Source organism: Temnothorax longispinosus, chromosome 4, assembly GCF_030848805.1.
Source record: "Temnothorax longispinosus isolate EJ_2023e chromosome 4, Tlon_JGU_v1, whole genome shotgun sequence".
Lineage (NCBI taxonomy): Eukaryota > Metazoa > Arthropoda > Insecta > Hymenoptera > Formicidae > Temnothorax > Temnothorax longispinosus.
The window spans coordinates 3,421,098-3,434,629 of NC_092361.1; the positions used below are offsets into that span (position 1 = coordinate 3,421,098).

At 42.9% G+C, this 13,532-nt stretch overlaps 1 protein-coding gene across 4 annotated transcripts in view; it reads right to left on the bottom strand.

The window, feature by feature from the left end:
- LOC139811377 (growth factor receptor-bound protein 14) overlaps window positions 1–13,532 on the bottom strand; it is a 250,329-nt gene that overhangs the window by 203,866 nt on the left and 32,931 nt on the right. Inside the window, exon 1 of one of the 4 annotated variants that reach the window (XM_071775657.1) lies at window positions 9,816–9,953. The exons of the other annotated variants lie outside the window; for them this stretch is intronic. The gene's annotated coding sequence lies outside the window, so the exon portion shown is untranslated. Of the gene's footprint in view, window positions 1–9,815; window positions 9,954–13,532 lie in introns of those variants that run through there. 4 annotated transcript variants of the gene reach the window in all.

Here is a 13,532-nt window from a genome sequence, read left to right on the forward strand (position 1 = left end):
CGCGTCGGTCCCGTCTCTTCTTCATATTATTGCGGAAATCCCTGCTGAAACGCGCGCGTAAAAAGGCCGTTCGAGGTAAGGTGACAAATGGTCATACGCGCAAACACCGGATCCTCGTGATTGCGCAGAAAACGTATCGAATGTTTGCCTCCCCTAACTCACTCACGTACCCTCCAGTTTCTCTCTCCACGAGGCGTTTTCGCTTTTCGAAGCTTTCGTATAGTAATTCCCGAGCGCGCGCCGGCACAAGCGCAGCACGACGAGCGTCTGGTTGGGAAATAATTTTTAATTGCTAAATGGATCTATGAATCGTTTCGCGTAATGAAACCGTGTTATTTAGTTAATTGCAGGTGCGAACCTCACTCGGCCGCTTCTGGCGATATATCACTCCTATCGCACGAGTAATTGCAACGTAACGCGTGGTCGATCGATCGCGTCGTCCTCTCTCGGTGAGAGATGTCTCACCAGCAAACAGTCTCTTTTTTTCCCCCCCTCGCGATCCCGCAGTCAATTTCCCCGGGTACACAATATCGGTGCCGAAGCTGCCAATCCGAACGGCTGCGAAATCGGATAGCGCGTCGTCTCGCGAAAACGTCCACATGCCGTCACGCTCGATAACAACCCTCTGCGTCTTCCTCTTACGTCTATGAGGGTCGCCGTCATCCCCCTTAAAGAACGCCACGTTCTGCCGACATGCGATTCCATACGGGGCGATCCCCGCGAGATTCGCGCGGCGCGGATATATCGCGCGTCTTCCTCGGGACATTAATTCGTCTCAGTTCTCTCGCAGTTGAAATAATCGCGCGTTTCATCGGCCGTATCGCATCGTGAATCACTCGTAGTACAGGGAAATTAGGATTTTTCTGCGGAATAATTCGCATGTAGCTAAATTTTTGCATGGACCTTTATTTCGTCGTTAAAAACAATATGTGAAAAGTCCCCATTGATGTGACCCCTGCTAAAAATTTTACAGAGGGTCAAAGGTAAAGAAAAACAGTTTTTCGCGAATATTTCTTTATTCATTAGTCCTACGGCAAAAATAGTTATTACAAAATTTGTAGCTTATAAAATTCTCTACAAAAAATGTTCTATAAGTTTTTTTGTACAAGCAATACTTTTCACGTAATAAATTTTGCAAGATATGCGCTGCGCGGTAAATTTACGGAGCGCGCTGACAGACGTCAAATAAATTGAAGCGTCGCACGCGCGCACAAAAAATGTCATATCTTTTGAACGAATCATCGTACAAAAATGATCGAAGAATCGTTGAAAAGCAGAAACTTTCAGCTTTTTAATGCAATTTGGTTCGTTATTCTATGATAATTTTTGAAAATTCTACGATGGTTTAAACAAATTGTTACATGCATTTTTTGCCTTTTTTCATAAAATCAGCCACAAGTAGGTTCCAAATTGTTTAAAAAAAAAACGCCAGCAGGAAATTACAGTATATACTTCATACTTTGACCCTACCAGAGAAAAAAAATTACAAAAATTTTTTGCTTTAAAATCAAGCTATTGACATTTTCAGTAATTTTTAAAATTTTTGATGAAACGTTAAAATTAAAATCGTCATAACTTGGCAAAAAACTGAGCTAGAAAATTTTTTTAAAAAGCAATCGAAAGCTTGAAATGTCTACTTTTAGGTCCTACATTGCAATATTCCTCATTTTCTTGCATTTTTATTTATTTATGTAAATATACGAGTTGTCGCGAAAAATCTTATTTAAACAAAGGACTATATATTTACTTATAATAGTTTTGTATAAAAATTTACGTTTCTCGGGGATAATGCACTGTTTTCCACACCACCTCGGAGGTACAGTGCTAAGCGCGTTTTTTTTTTAACGTGGTGTCCCCATTAGGCCTAATCCACTGTTTTTCTAAGAGAAATGAAACAAATCAATTTCCATGGTAAACATTCTTTTGCAAACGTGAAAAAACGCACATTTTGCTATTAAGTCTCTGCTTCTTCTTCAATTCCCTCCGTTGGCTCGATATCCATAATTTCCGCGTCAACTTCTTCAATTTCCATGGCTTCCGCCAAGAAATCTGCAGATTTGTCTTCGTAGCTGTCGATATAGCAATCTTCGATTGCATCAGGTGCTGTGTTAAGGCAAGACTGGCCATGGCAATGTCCACACACTGCTGAACATTTCAAACCCATTTTTCTGCAGCCACAGTTAAATCCGCAACTTTTTGAGCAGTTGCAAAAAATGGAGTTTAATAGAGTGTCCGGAGCAGGTGGTAGCAGAGATGGAATCGGCTCCAAAATATTATTCCTCCTTATCCATCCCCAATCTTCAGGATTGAGATCGTTCCCGAGCCATGTTTGCACTTGATAGTACACCCGATACAAATGCTGTTGAGCAGCACTAGATGTTGGTGGAAGAGTAGATAATTTCACTGCCTTAGTAAGCCGCGTTGATTTAGCAAAACAATAATACCTAAATATATCTTTGCTACCACCTGCTTCGGACACTCTGTTAAACTCCATTTTTTTCAACTGCTCGAAAAATTGCGGATTCAACTGTGGCTGCAGAAAAATGGGTTTAAAATGTTCAGCAGTATGTAGACATTGCCATGGCCAGACTTGCCTTAACGCAGCACCTAATATAATCGAAAAATGCTATGTCAGCTACGAAGACGAATCTCCAGATTTCTTGGCGGAAGCCATAGAAATTGATTTGCTTTATTCCTCTCAAAAAAACAGTGGATTAGACCTAATGGGGACATCACGTAGAAAAAAACGCGCTTAGCACTGTACTTCCGAGGTGGTGTGGAAAACAGTGCATTATCCCCGAGAAACGTAAATTTTTATACAAAACTACTATAAGTAAATATATAGTCCTTTGTTTAAATAAGATTTTTCGCGACAACTCGTATATTTACATAAATAAATAAAAATGCAAGAAAATGAGGAATATTGCAATGTAGGACCTAAAAGTAGACATTTCAAGCTTTCGATTGCTTTTTAAAAAAATTTTCTAGCTCAGTTTTTTGCCAAGTTATGACGATTTTAATTTTAACGTTTCATCAAAAATTTTAAAAATTACTGAAAATGTCAATAGCTTGATTTTAAAGCAAAAAATTTTTGTAATTTTTTTTCTCTGGTAGGGTCAAAGTATGAAGTATATACTGTAATTTCCTGCTGGCGTTTTTTTTTTAAACAATTTGGAACCTACTTGTGGCTGATTTTATGAAAAAAGGCAAAAAATGCATGTAACAATTTTTTAAACCATCGTAGAATTTTCAAAAATTATCATAGAATAACGAACCAAATTGCATTAAAAAGCTGAAAGTTTCTGCTTTTCAACGATTCTTCGATCATTTTTGTACGATGATTCGTTCAAAAGATATGACATTTTTTGTGCGCGCGTGCGACGCTTCAATTTATTTGACGTCTGTCAGCGCGCTCCGTAAATTTACCGCGCAGCGCATATCTTGCAAAATTTATTACGTGAAAAGTATTGCTTGTACAAAAAAACTTATAGAACATTTTTTGTAGAGAATTTTATAAGCTACAAATTTTGTAATAACTATTTTTGCCGTAGGACTAATGAATAAAGAAATATTCGCGAAAAACTGTTTTTCTTTACCTTTGACCCTCTGTAAAATTTTTAGCAGGGGTCACATCAATGGGGACTTTTCACATATTGTTTTTAACGACGAAATAAAGGTCCATGCAAAAATTTAGCTACATGTGAATTATTCCGCAGATTTGACATTTTTTTTGTTTAATTTCCCTGTACTATCTGAGCCCGTTTCCTCACGCGGCCCGTATATTAACCGCAGGTCAGGTCAGCTGGGTTTCGGCGAAAAGCGGGCGCGGGAGACCCGACACAATTTACTGGCGCCGACGAGTCTGACGCGGAAAATCTCCGTGTGTGTGTTTCGCAGGAAGGCATCCGACTAATAAAAGTCCCAGGGGTTTGTGCCTAACGTAGCCCAAACGTTGCACGCGCGCCCGTCATCGCGTTAGTAAAGGAATTCTGACCTTGGCACTGATACCAGTCCCCCTCCCTGAAAACATTACCGCGGTCGTAATCGCGACGCAATGTCGGAATCTCTGGCACCTATTAAACGCGAGATGAAATAAAATTAGAATATTAATTTTTCTTTCTTATTTATCCTTCTAAAATTATATTCATTTTATTTATTAGTATTTGAATAGTTAGTTTTCTTAGTATTTATTATTTTCTTTAAAAAATGAGCACTTTTTTATTACACATTGTTATTTTATTATATTATTGTACGCGTTTCTCATTCTATTTTGACTTTTTTGAACTAGATTTCTTTTTATCTCGCGTTTTCTGCAGTCTGTTGCGCCGACTGTAATCATGCGCATCGGACTGGGTGTTTCTATACGCGTCTCGGTTATGTCTATGCGCATAGTATATGCTGATAACATTTAGGAATCCGGCCAAATAGCATACCGTGTGCCAAATAGCGTAACCGTGTCATATCTTGAACAACGATAAAGTAACGTGGCTATAACCCGTCCAATATTGATGGCATTCATTCTCGGAGCGGATTTATCTCGCGTTTCGGACAGCTCGTAGATGTTCTCAATGCCATGCCGCGGCGGAAATAAAGGGACAGCGCGCCGACGGTCGTTTTCGACGCAAGTACGGTTTTTGTGGCCTGTAAACGTTATCAACTCTCGACTCGATGAAGCGAAGAAAAAATAAAGAGCCTCGAGAGTAACATCGCAGGTGTGTAAAGTTCGTATCTCTCGGCATCAAAATTCAGTAGTCTTGATTAAATTTCTAGCTTCTCTTCTCCTCAGTTCGAAATTCTTAATAACATCGGTGAAATGAATTCTCACGATTAACATGCATTAAAATTGCATTCGGAATGTCATACCCAGCATGAAAATCGAATAGTTCTTGAAGTGCCTTCTCGCTTCCTTTTCATGAATATCGAATTGTAGAGCGTTGAGTTCAGGAAATAAATTTCTTTCAGCGAGATAACGCCGCGCAACCTCTCGTGACCACGCGAGGAAACCGGATTCGAATTGCTCGTTGTCCTGATTTTTACGCGAGCGCGTGATGTAATCCGGAGCGAGTTATTACCACCAGCGAGATGATGTTCGTGACAGTCCGGGCACGACAGACAATTATGACCGTTCAATTAATTTGTATAGCGAGCTATGTACGTCCAATTTTATAATACGTTTATGATACTAGTAGGGTGTCTAGAGTCTAGACTACCCTCTCGCGTGTTCGTAATATATTCGTGTCACGTCGCTGCGCCGGCGTGACTTTAATTACCACGTACGACACTTATTAACGAGCGAATTTCATTTTCTCGAGCTATAGTTATGACGCGTTCATAGTTAATGCCAAGTCGATTTACCCAAGACGATCCTGTGCTCGTATTACGATCCCGCCTAATGCCGAACCGTTAATAAGCACAATGGATAATGAGGAGCTATTCGAGAAATTGCACAAGTAATGGAATCGATTGCTGCTCTTTTTTTCTAATTTACCGACGCGGTATATCATTTCCGTTTTCGTTATACAATTATTTAATAAATAATTGCCGTTTATACTTTCGCGATTTAAAAGTTGGGATTTTCGTTAGTGTCGACATTACTTCTTGGAAAATAATTCGAATTTACTGAAAACGACTCGTAAAAGGAACGTGCACTTGTAATCATAAGATGATAACGCAGACACATGCCTCGGTCAGACGCTCCTTCGCAATCGCACGTTCCATCGAGCGCATCCAATTTTGCGACTTGCCAAAAGCCGTTTGCTCCACGTGCGTTCATCGCGCCGTACGCTTGTCTCACTGTTATGTCGCGCGGTAATTAAGGATAAAGGCGTTTATAGCAATATCTGTCGCCAATCCGCGGAAGCGAAGGACGAGACCAGACATTTCCGAGCAGAAATCGCGTCGTTACCTGTGCATTTCGAGTACGTGCTTTCCTCGGAGTTGGAGAGATAGAGTTTTCGACGAGAGATCAGGTGGGTTCCCGGGTCAGGTAATATCATAGTCATATTCCGCACGTATATGAAACTCGCTAACTAATTTCGCTCGCGAGCGTGTGTTACACGCGTCCGAAGAATAAGTTGCTTCGAACGGCATGTTCGATATATCGCATAATTTATGTATTCTATCGAAAGAAAATAACGCGAGCAACAATACAAATCAAACAGTATACGTAAACCAGAACTAATCTGCGATACAATGACTTTTGATCATAACTTCTTATAATTCTCTTTCTTTTTATTTAATGATTACTTTTGAATGTCAAAACGCGAGGTACATATTTACATCTGGTTTTTCAACGAAAATTTCGCGGTACTTAAAGTACCTCGAGTGCTCATTGAAATGCTTCGCGGAATGCCTCGACGGTTGGAAGTCGAGGCGTCGCCGCGTCGGTTGAAAAACGTCGCTCCAGGGTGATCGTTTCACACACTGCGGCGACGTTATCGTCGCACGTTCTCTCACCCACCCAGTTATACGAAAACTGGAAAAATAGGGAGGGGAAAAAGAAAGAACAGATACTATTCGTCGAGCGGAATAGCGGCATTCCCAAATGGAACGCGAGAGCACTCCGGTTATTAGCGCACTTAAGTGCCGACAGAGAACTTCGGTCCCTCGTGTCGTCGAAACGAGGGTGGGCGGTCGATATCCATCCGGTGCGCATTCCCCTTGCCCTTGCCGATGGTCCTTCCCTTGCTTATACCGCGATATGCATAATATTTACACTGCCCCCAAGTGCCAGGCGCGTCAATTTCGCCAATTTCAGATATATGCACGCGAATGCACGAGACACTCGCTACGGCTGCAGTCTCGAGCTGTGTGGTATCGATAGGGTGTCCCGCACTCCGTTCGCCGTACAAATTCCCTACGAGCTGATCTACGATCGGCTTGTCGTCGATAAAACAAAAAGTCGTCCAATTTGTAATTGTTTGATTAAAAGACGATTGAAAAAACCGGGAAATTGCACACGAGTTTGTCTTTAAAAGTTAAGATAGATAAATTTGTTCCTCGACGAGTGTTAAATAGGAAAACGTTACTTTGATGAGATTTTATAATATTTAGAACGAAAGTCTTTATAAACTTAATTGAAGAAAATCTCGCTACAGAAGGCAACACCCAATCAAATTATCGTTAGAGGGAAATCAGCTCCAAATTGATTCGTAGGTAAAGGGAAGTACGGGACACCTTGTACACCAGCGTACGCCGCAATTCTGAAATTCCCGATCCTCCTCGGGCGAGCTGGGCCCGGCAAGCGGAGCGCGTAAATGTGAAACGAGTTCTTGAGTGTAAGTTAAGCCGCGGGCTTATACGCGCTTATTTAGCCAATTATGCTTCGGCTCGCAACATCCGGCGAGCGTTGTTCGCGGTTCGAATTTAGTTTCGCGAGAGGAATGGTATAACAATGTCTCTCTGTTATCGAGCGTGTTTAAGCGCTATCTTGGCTTATAAATGACTTTTTTCTCAATTTGGTACAAATTTATACCGCAACATTTACATAATTCATCCGTAAGCTAAACTTCAAAAAATTTAATCTGAATTAGACATAAATAATAAAATTCGATGTATATAAGAAAACCAATATTATATACCTATTACAATATTATTTTTGTAAAAATATACAATATTTAATTCATGCAATGCATTTCTCTTATTAGCCGTAATGCAACTTTTCTTTCTTAATTTCTTTAACTACTTTCGATTTCTTAATATTTCTCACCAAAAAAAAGCCATCAACCACGATTGAGGTCTCCGCCGCGCAATCAAAACTATCGGACGAACAAGTCCCGATCATCCCCAAGTCGATTCGTTTGAATGCTATCGCATCCGTAATGAGAAAAATTAAAACGATCGGGAGAATAAAGGGGAGAACGAGATTAAAGCGCGGGAAAAGTTAGGGCGGGCGTGCACGGGAGGGACATTTGATTCCGCTCTTTCTCAATGAGTTTTCTTCGGCGACGTCTCTCTCTCTTCGTAACTCGAGATAAACTTTTGGCAGGTAACGTGGGAAAAACGATAGCGCGCGCGTTTCTCCACGCTCCGTACGCTACATCGTCGAGTACACTCGACTGTTATTTCAGACTCTCCTCCGCCCGCTTTCCCCGCCTCTCTCTTTCCCCGTAGTTTGAGTTCGTACTCAGATAGCGTCCCGTGATGGCAGGCGGTATCGTCTTCTCTGGCGGACGGGCGGCACGGCGCACCGATGAACTTTATGGAAATGGTCAACATTATTTTTCCGTACACGGCATTCAGCCCCGCCGCCGCCACTACTGCCAACCGTAAACAATACGAACACGGACGATACGTCCCCGACGATAGCGGTACAGCATAACGCATTTTACGGTAAACAGGCCACGTATAATTATCAATCATGGGTGTCTCGATCACACGGATTCGCGATCTCGTGATTCCGCTGCATCGCGCGAAATATCCGTCTGTCTATAGATCTGTCTCGTTGCAACTTCAAGATTGCAATAAATGCCATAATTAAAAAAATTTCTTACAATACCCATTTAACTGATAAATTTGTGAATTGCAAACATGACTCTAAACAAATATTTGAAGTTATCAACAAATTAAGAGATAATTAATTAATTCTATTTACATCAGAGATAAACTTCTATTAAATATGTATTATGACAGAATTTTAGGTCCAAGATTGGACTATGATATTTAAGAATTAATTAATGACATGTTATGTATATTCATAAATTGCGGAAAATAATGAATTTGAAATATTCCGTAAAAATCGCGATTCCAACAAAAATATAATGTATAATATGTATATATAACTTCAGCATTTCGCCGTTTTATAAGATAAAACTGATTGCTCTGACGCTGTCGATTTGACCAAGGAACAGCAGCAGAACGATATGATATCATCATCCGCCTAAAATTTCCTTCACAAGGTACGATTTCGCCCGTTGTACAGGCTTCCCCGTGCCATTGTTTCCCCGGATACTCATTGTTCCGTCCGCGAGGAACGACGGAAGTAGCTGCGGCGTTGTCAGGGTGGCCGGGGCTTCTCTTAACATCCCTCCGCTCTCTCTCCGGCCTCCCCGCTGGATGTCGCATTAGCATGCGCAAAGTTAAGGGCTATCAACGTCGCGACGTCGGAGTTCTTCGTGAACAGTCAGGCCGTCTGCCTGTCACTTCCAATGATTCGCAGTTTACGATGTTTACGAAACGCGAAAGGGCCATCGCCGTCCAACTCTGCCGAGAATTCGAGCCGTCGTTTCTCGTCGTCGTTAACGTGCCGCGCGCTATACGCTCCTCCGCCCCGCGCGACCCTTCCTGTCCCGATTTCCGCGTCAGGGCTTTTACCGGTCAAGTCGACTTAGCGAACCGGAGGAGACCCCAGCGCGAGGAGACGCTTTAATATTCCGGCGCGTAATCTGACGCAGATGCTGGGAAGTAAGTGCGGGATTTACGGAGTATACTGGCGCAATCTATTCGTAAAATTAACTGCGTTGCCTCCCTCACGCGCGCGTTCTGCTTAAGGTTGAAAATTTACGAGCCCGAAATAATCGATCGTTCCGCGCGCGCACCCGCGCGCACCGCACACCGCCGGCAGGTGCAACTGGTATTAATCTTCGGAATGCAAATGAAATTTAGTACCGGCTCTCTAACACAACGCTTCCTTTCCTTCCTGCCTCCCTTCCTTTCATTAACGCATCTCCGATATCTTCGACATCTCCGCCCGTCTTTCAGACTCTACGCGATGGTCTTAAGAAAATCCTAATACCACGAACAACGTCGTCGCAGCGTTCCCGTTCGCGTTGCTACGCGACCAAAGTTCGTCGGAAAATGACGCTCGTATTACTCACGCTAAGTAGCATGACTTGGCATTGCACACGGGATCGTCTCTCAGGCGCAGCGTCCGTTGTTCTTGCGCCGCTCCTCGCCAGCTCCTCTCGAGAAAGAAAGAGCGAGAGAGAGAAAGAGATGGGGATATATATAGAGAGAGAGAGAGGGAGAGAGAGAGAACGGTAGGTTTTCCGAAGTCCCGGGGTCCGCACCTGGAAAACGCAATTAGCCACGCGTCAAGACAGCCCCAGGACTAGCACGTTGCGGACAGGCTACTGTTTATCTAATGCGCGGATCCCGAGAAGTTAAATGCCCGCCGGCGTCAGCATGCAAATTCTTCACCCTCGCCTCCTGTTGTTTCGTACCTTACGAGACGCCTTAAGGTATTAATCCACTTGGAGTTTCTCGCCAAGTCGGACGAAACTTAATCGAACTCACGATTAATAACAGCGACGGAAAGTTCCACTGTCAATCACGATTAATGTTGACGATCTTTAATCCGCTGAAGTATTTGCAGGGGCTACCGGCGCGTAAACTGCTCCGAGTAAGCTCATATATCTCCCAGAAAGTAATATACTTATACATTCCCCGCCCAATGGCTGTTTGTATTAAAAACAAAAGTCTACTTAGGGACTTATTTACGCCCGTTATTTAGGGCTTTCAAGATGTTTGTACAATTTTTGCGCCATCAAATATTTGCGCGCCAAGTAGCCTTATCATCGGGACACTTTATGCATTATTGCGACGGGCTACCGAGCAAACACTCCACGAATTTCTTAAACGCCGTTACGTTTAAAATTGCAACGAATCTCCCTGGACGCCGACGTGCCGCCCTGTGCTTAAAAGTCGCTGAAAATTTAATTTCGAGATTGTTGCACAAAGTTTACGCTCCAGCTGCGTCCATCAGCTGGTAAATTATGCAAACGCATCATGCGCCTCGCGGAAACACGATCCCGCTCTCCGCCCCCCCTCCCCCTTTCCCCTGGTTCTTTCGAAAGAGGTCGATCTTCGACTTCCGCCGCACCGTGGCGGCGCGCGGTGGCGGTCTCCTTGTAACGAACTCCTTCGTCGAGACGAGGTGAGGTCGAAAAGTTACCTTTTCTTTCACCCCGACCGATATCGACGTTCTCGGCGCGGCAAAAATGATCATAAATTGAGCTCTGCGTTATCCGACGTGCACTCTCGTAAGTGTATGCCGGCAGCTCGTTGAATTATGCAAATACATTGGACTTTGACAAACTGCATCTCGACACGTCGGCGCTGACGAAGCGGGCTCGACACGCCGAGTTTTCGCGCGGCGCGGGAGTACCGGTGAGAGAAATCAGTCATCGCGTTTGTTAAACTCGAGAACAAACGTATACGGTAAAAACCGATGTCGGTCGCTTTAAAAATCGACTTTTCAATAAGAGCTAACTGACGTCAGTTTTTATTAAACAAATGTCAGTCGGTTTTTATTAAACAAAACGAGGAAGGCACGAAGTGATAAATGCGATAATTCAGTAACGCATTACTGAATGCCCGTAAAATGCGGCGTTTCTCAACCACTACACTATACTTGAATAGCGCGCTCCACTCCTCATGTCGTCGCATTACCCTTCGAAACGCGATCACGTCAACACTAAGAGACGTGTAACACGATCATTGTCTACGATTTTTACAATTAGTATTGATCAGTTGAAATAATTAACTATCTTACGCTATTAACAATTCGTGTGTTAAAACGACCGTTATTTATGGAAGCAAATATCTCGCGTGATTTTATTTGGTCGAAATAAAAATCAGAGCGACGGGGAATAAGAATTACAAATTGTTTCATGATATTTACGGGCGATAAGAATAGTTTTTTGACGATTATACTTTACAACTATTTAAGTGTATCTCATATTACTCTTTGAAGTCTTTGCCGATTGCCTATCGTTTGTAAATTGAAAGCGCGGAGTAACACAATTTGCTAACTGGAAATATTGAAAAAAGAACAAACGATATCGATTGTTTGTCAATATAATATATCGTGGGATTGCTCGTATGGTTAAAGTCGGAAGTGCTAAGTGTCAGCGCGTTCATTATATTCTAGTGATTAAGGTACACACGAAATTTAATTAGCAATATTTTCGCGAAACCATGGAATATGTACAAAATTTATTGTGCATGCGAGAAAGCACACGCATAGACACATACATATACACACTTATGTATGTACATAAAACTCATTATATCAATGCATCATTTATTGACACATTTTAATGTTTTATTATACGACAGAATACTAATTACGAGATACACCAGTCGTCTGAATTTATAGGACAAACTTTCGCAAGCATAAATAAAAAAAAATAGGAGATATTTTATAGGTAGAATAAAAAGCTCGGTAAAAAGCGATAAATAAACATGACATAGTGATTTTTGTAAAAGAGAAATTGCATTCACACGTATCTGTTATGGATCCTATCGATCTGTATCTTGACTTTATGTCGCTTGAAATACGGTGAAGTAAATTACTTTTATGTTAAAGAATTTGTTATTTAAATTACGTTGGAATTAACAAATTACGTGTCAAATCACGTGATCTCGATTAAAATATTTGTCATCTACATGTATGTTAGAAAATCCGTGAGGAATCACAAACGCAATTTGTAGAAAGATTAATAGGGGTCCATGTACGTAATATACAAGATATGAAATCTGTTGCATTCTGGAGTCAGAGAATAATCGTCGAAGATTTATCGCCGACTTCTGGTGGCCGAGTACTCTCGCGATGTATACCCCCGCGACGCGAGAGCATGATTAGTATGCAAATGAGCTGCGTCTTGACAAACGGCGGCTCCGTACGCACCAAGTTATTGACTCACGCCTACGTTACGACATTTACGACGAGACGAAAGTATATGCGCGTGAGTGCCTTAACGCCGCGCATAAATAGGATTACGAATTTAACGGTTAGCCTCGCGTGCGATGTATTGTATTAGCAGATTAGCTGATAGGTATACGCGTGTGCAAAACTATGCAGACGTGCGCGAGAGCGAGAGAGAGAGAGAGAGAGAGAGAGAGAGAGAGAGAGAGAGAGAGAGAGAGAGAGAGAGACAGAAAGAAATTAAAACAGCACTTGTGGCGGTTGGCGTCTGTCACCCAGGTGGGAATCGTCGTCGCTTGTAAGTTTAGCTTCGACTTTATTACCTAATGGATACGCGCATAATTATTCGGCGCGCGCGGCAATTATGCAAATGCATCGCGCTTTGACAAACTACTCCTTGGCGCGTCGCCGCTAATGGAGTACCTGGCGGCTTAAAGCCTCAATAACGTCGACCCTCCCTCCCGCCCCGCCGTCGTCGTCCTACTGATGCTAACGGAGATGAGATCGAACAATTTCTCTCCTCGCCTCGTTCTCATCGTCGCGTCGCGCGCGCGTCAACGACGACGCCTCGGAAGACGTCTCGTCGCGTTTCGTTGCGATTTGCATCCCGCCGCCCGTCTCCACTTGTCGCGCGAAACGCGCAAGGTCGCCCGCGGTATTATGCATGGCGTAACCGTTCGCTGTAGTTTCGCGCAGCGAAATTGCCCCGCGCGGACCCCGGTTGCCGGGGATCAAGAGAACCGGCGTCGGAGAGCTATGCCGATGGCGAATAAGAGCGATGCTTATAAAGTATTCATAAGCCCCCAACGCGCGCGGGGGCTATAGCCGGGGCCACGGGCTTTATACTTCGCAATGTATTTTCGATATCCCTCCACCGCCGCACCGC